We start from the raw sequence: 6,068 nt of genomic DNA on the forward strand, positions 1-6,068 counted from the left end.
ACTAATTAAAACCAAACTGATGATGAAAATAAACACTAAATAAACATCAGCAAGATAAGAACGCCCTAATATAAATAAATAATGTGAAAAAATTCATTTGATGGAGGCAGCAGGCTTCAAGAGCTATACTGCAGTCAGCCACCGGGGGGAGATCTTTATATATCCATAAATATTACTACAAGTAAAAATCCTCCAGTATAAGTATTATTTTCAGAAATTGTAACCGCTGATTTTATAAAAATAAGAATCCACCATGTGAACAAAAACAACCAATGAGAGCCGAGAAAGACAGAAAGACACTTTGGGTTGGAGACAGTTATAAAGGTATAAGAGTTCATAGAACGAGCGTCAGGAAGAAAGAAACACTGAATATGTCTTAAAAGAAGCTTGTTAAGAATGTATGACTGTTCAAAAATACAGAAAACAGACAGATTGTATAAAAATATAATCTCTGATCAACATTCACAGGAAATAATCTGCTCAAAATTCATCCAAATTGCTAATTTTACACAAACTTCCCATAGTTAATGTTGTTTATTGAACATAATGTAGTTTTCATTAAAATATGTAATTTCGTCAGTTTAGTTAAGAATTCCTTAATGAACCAGTGATATATAAAGAGTTAATAATCAATAGTTGCCTTTATATTAATGTCATAATATCAGATATAATAGTACAACAGGGATATTCTTATGAGTTTAATGCTTTAAGTACATTTGTATTATTATTCTGAGTCCAGTGAGTCCAGGTCCAGTCAGTGAATCCACTCCAGGGAACCGAGTCCAGGTCCAGTGACTCCACCGATCCGCTGCTCCGGGGTTTCGGTTGCATTGTACCTAACAGCCATTTAGCCCCACAGTGCTGTCTGTCTGTCTGTTGCTGTCTGTGTGTCTGTTACCGGGGATAACGTCGGTGTTGGAAACTCTGGGAATATCACATCCGGTCATGGAATATCTGGGATTAGTTCTACCGTCGTCCGGGAGCGAGAAGTGAGCCCGGAATGTCGGTGTTTCCCGCAGTTTTCCAGGTTTCTGCGGGATGTGAGCGTGTGATGGCTGCGGTCCAGTGAACTGGGAGCACGTTGACTGGTCTGCCTGTTCAATCCACCAGTTTGGGAGCTTGTTTGAGCGGTTTCACTGGGATTACTGGGACATATGGAGTGCACATGAACACTGGTCGGATTGGGATTCGAACCCGGGTGAGTGGACGCGGTGAACCCGGGTGGGATTTCGGATGCACTGTTTTCTTTAAACGCGGGATAGCCTGCTAGCTTTCCCGGGGGTTAGCTCGGCGGGCTAGCTGCTGTCTTTGTCTGGAGATATTTTTTTTCTCCCCAGGATGGTGAAGTCATGACCCGCCCTCCTCGGCCTCTGATTGGCTCACCCGGACATTCTCAACCCCGGCTGGAACCAATCGCACTGCTCATGCGTAAACCCAACCAATCAAACCAATGAAGGCGACCAGCGCCAGCCAATCAGAGGCGAGAGTGAGGCGGGTCATGACTTCGCCACCCTGCGAGGAAAAATACGGCGACCGGCGGAGCTAAGGGGCATGCTTCCATTATCGGACACGTCCCCGTCTGACCCGCTTTTTTCCTTTCACCTGTACAATTACAATCCACAGCCTCCATGTTTACTTCACACACATTAACGCGTTATTGTCCGTGTGACGGTTGGTGTCTCTTCTCTACAGATGCACCACGGTGTCCGTTTGATACCCGTTCAACGTCCGTTAAAGCAGCACCGGCGTGTTTTACAGCTTAAAGTAGCCTTTTATAAACTCCCATGCAGCAGTTTAACGTCCTTTATGGACTCACTGTGTTTAATATTGTTGTAGTTGTGATGAAAAGGTGAATAAATGCCGCATAAAGAAGGCTGTCCGATAACGGGTGCAGGGCTCTGACAGGGAGGCTGCATCGGTTAATTGTCCATCACCCGACCAACAGGACGTTAGGTCAACAGTTACATAAACGATCTGCTCGAGGTTGTACGGCGGGATTTAAATGTGCTTCAGCGTCTCTAATGTCACATGTGAACTCCGGTGAGGTTGTTGTACAAAACGCGTGTTTATGTTGAAATGAAACGCAGACTGAAATCTGTAATTAGAGCCAAACAGCCACTGCGTCCGATAATGGATGCCGTTAGCATTGCAGCGGGCCACGGTGGGCCGCGGGCCGTCTGTGATAAATACATTGATGTTATTCGATGTTGGACTTTTGATTAAATGTTATTATGTGCGTTTGGAGTTAACAGTATTCAGCTAAATGCTCTATAGGAAGATATTAAGGAGCTGTTGGCTCTGCGCTAACGGGCCGACAGATAGCCTTCCGATTTATTCAGCTAACGGTAGATAGCACAGTTAGCTCAGTGGGAACTGTGTGTCTGCAACTGTTTAGTTTATTTACGTGCAATTAGCTTCTGAAACCCCACAGATATCATTATATATCATCATATATAAGATGTATACAAAGAGGAGTGGCTAACACCAGTGCTAGCTCACATGATATAAATATCTGGGTTCAACTTTAGTTGTTGAGTAAAACTGCTGCTGCAGGTTAAAAACAGTGTGACTGTAACATCAGTGCACAGGAGAAACTACAGGAAGATACAAATGTTCAACCTTAAAGTTGGAAATCCTTTATTAGGAATAAAACAAACAAACAGTTACACAAACAAATGACAGAAACAACATTAATGTGACAAAGAAACAACATTAATGTGACAGAAACAACATTAATGTGACAAAGAAACAACATTAATGTGACAAAAACAACATTAATGTGACAAAGAAAAAAGGGGGAAGAAACAGCCTTAGAATCACTCCCCAAATTCCAAGTTTGTGCTGAGAGGGCTAGCAGACCTCGTTATGGAAGCGATACAGCTGTTTTGTCTACAATCTGTCCTAAAGTAAGAAGACAGGGTGTCTTTAAACGGTGATGTTGATGAAGAGCAGGATCTGTAGGCAGGTGGATTACTGCAGGCGGACCGGGCAGAACACGAAGAGCTGAGTAGACAACGTGCGGCCCAGAAACCGCTGTAAGCATGCGAGGTCGGGCTGCATACATTGAAGAACGAACTGGCAGATGGACAAAAAAATGGACTCCCCCCGTTTTTTTAAAAATTTGTTTTGTTTTTTTTTGTCATTTTTAAAACCTTTTTTAGCCCCCGCAAAAAAGTTTTTGTTTAAATCCACCCCTTTTTCAAAAGCGCCTTTTTTCCCATTTGTTGTTCCTTTAAAAAAAATTCCATTTTAATGGAACTTTGTTTAATTTGAAAACTTTCTTGGAAAGCCCCCAAAAACGTGAAAAAAAAAAAAGGGGAATTTTTTTTTTTTTTGTTTTTGGGTTTACAATTCTGAAAGGGCCCAAACAGCCAAAGACACAGCATTGTTTTTCTTTTTAACCTTCCCTAATTTTAAAAAATTTCGTAATCGACAGAAACCGCCAGGAAATTTTTGTTTTTTTTTTTGGGGTGAAAGCGGTGGGAAGGTGTTGTTCCCTTGAACTTTCCAAAAAACTTCTTTTGTTTTTTTTTTTTTAAAATCCGGTGTTTTGGGTTTTTTTGGTTTTTTTTTTTTTGGTTGATTTTTTTTTTTTTTGGGTTTTCGTCCCCTTTTTGGGGTTTTTTGTTTTGAAAAAAAACCCGGTTTTGGAAAGTTTTTTTTTTGAAAAGTTCGAGGCAAGTTTTTTTTTTTGTTTTTCTCTTTGAGCTTTCTTTGAAAAAAAGCTTTTGTTGACGCTGAAAAATTTCCAAAAACTTTTGCCAATTTGCCCAAAAGTTCCTTGGTGTTTTTTTTTTGGCTTGTGTTTTTGCCAAGTTTTATCTTCCTTTGTAAAAAAACCCCCAAAAACAGGGTCTGTTCAAGACACCCTTTCCGGTTTTTGGTTGCCTTTGGGGGGGGGGGGGGGGGTTTTTTTTGGCCCCCGAATTTTTGAATCCTTTTCTTCCTTTTTCCAACAAACAAAACCAAAAAAACGGAGGGAGGAAGGGAAAAAAAAAGAAAGTAAGAAAAAGGATCAAAATTCCGGGGCCCCAAAAAAACCCCCCCCCAAAGCAAAAAAAAACAACCGAGTTGTCCTGACAAACAAAGAAAAAACCTTTTGTTTGGGGGGTTTAAACAAGAAAGAATTAAAAACTTTGCAACCCAAAACAACCAAAAACAACCAAAAAGGAAAAACCCTTTTGAATTGGCAAAGTTTTTTGAAAATTTTTTTTTTTTTCCAGCCGTCAAAAAACAGCTTCAAAGGAAAGCTTTTTTTCAAAAAACAACCTTTTTTTTGCCTTCCGACTTTTTTTTTTTTTTTCAAACCTTCACCGGTTTTTTCAACAAACCCCCAAAGGAACGAACAAAATCCAAAAAACAAACCACCACAAAACCGAAAATTTTTTTAAAAAACAGAGGTTGGAAACGTCCACCCAGAAACGAAACAACCCCCCTTCCCCACCCGGCCCTTTTTTCACCCCAAACCAAATTGCCCCTGGGCCCCCGGTCCCTTGGTCGCTTAAGGATTTTTTTTTAAATTAAGGAAAGTTTAACCAAATGGCTTTTTTTGTTTTTGGGGTTTCTTTTTTTTTTGCTGTGGGCCCTTTCTTCCAAGGATGTAACACAAATCCCCTCAACGGTTTTTTGCTTTTTTTTTCCCCAGAGTTTTTCAAATTTTTTTAACCAAAAGTCCCTCCATGTAAAATTTTTGGATTTTTTTAAAGACCCCACAATTGAAAGGCCGCCTTGAAGAAAGGGGTGGGCATTAAAAACTGGCCCCTTAAAGTTTAAAAATGACAAAAACAACAATTTGTAAAACGGAAGTCCCCCCCCAAATTTTTTTGGGGGTTTTTTTTTCCAATCCGTGCAAGGTTTCGTTTTTTTTTTTTCCTTTTCCAATTGTTTAAAATTGAGCCGAACCCTTCGGAAATTGCCTTTTCTTTTACAAGGGTTCTTTTTTTTTTTTTTTTCTTGCCCCGCAACGTTTTTTTTTTTGGGTACTTCAGGCCTTTTTTTTTCTTTTCCCGTGTTTTCCCCTTGCGTCCGCCTTTTTGGAAACACAAAAAAAGTAACTCACCACACCTTTTGTTAAAACAGATCCTTTGGCTTCCCTTTTTTCATCACAAGTCCACCTTTGTTTTTTTTTTTTTAAAGAACACCCTGGTCCTTTTTTCTTTTTTAAAACTTTTTGTTTTAAAGGAATCCCAATTGTAGACAATAACAGCCTTGTTTTTGTTAAAATTGTTTTTTTCCCAATTTAAACCCGAAGGGGTCTCCTTTGGTAAGCTTTTTTCTTCTTCCCAAGCCACAAAACTTTGAAATGAGTTGATTTCCTTAAAAAGGGTTTTTTCCCTTCCCCACCTTTTTTTTTTTTTTTGAAAAATTTTGTTTTTTTTTCCCCTTTTGGTCTTCCCACATTAATTGGTTTTTTGTTTTTTTTTTTTTTTGTTTTCCAACATTAATTGTTTTTTGGTTTTTTTTCTTTTTTGTTTTTCCAACAAATTTAATTTCGGTTTTTTTTTCTTTTTGCGTTTTTTCTGGTTTCCACCATTTTTTAAATTTTTATTTTTTTTTTCTTTTTTTTGTTTTTTTTTTTTGTTCACAATTAATGTTTTTTCTGTTTGTTTTCTTGTCCAAATTTCTTTTTTTTTGTTTTTTGGGTTGTTAAACAAACTTGTGTTTTTGTTTTTGGTTTTGTTTTTTTTTTATTTTTCCTAAAAAATTAAAGGGAAATTTTTTTTTTTTTTTTTTTTCCAAAACTTTTTTTTTTTTAAAAGGGGGTTGAACATTTTTTTCTTTTTTGTTATCTTTCCCCCCTTTGGGGTTTTATAAAGTTTTTTTTTTTTTCCTCCTGGTTGCCAAACAACCTGGAATTGTTTTTTTTTTTTTTAACAAAAGTTCAACAACTTTTGTTTTTTTTTTTTCTTTTTTTTTTTTTAACCTTGCCAGCCCAAGCAAAGTTTTTTTTTTTTTTTTTTTTTTAACCTCCCAACCAAACCTTTTTTTAAAAAAGTTTTTTGAAAAAACCAGGATAAAAAATTTTCATTATTATTGTGGAGCGTAAAGCCACCTTGGGTTGGGTCTTT

Source organism: Morone saxatilis, unplaced genomic scaffold, assembly GCF_004916995.1.
Source record: "Morone saxatilis isolate NCDOM2014 unplaced genomic scaffold, NCSU_SB_2.0 Contig2, whole genome shotgun sequence".
NCBI classification, from domain to species: Eukaryota; Metazoa; Chordata; class Actinopteri; family Moronidae; genus Morone; species Morone saxatilis.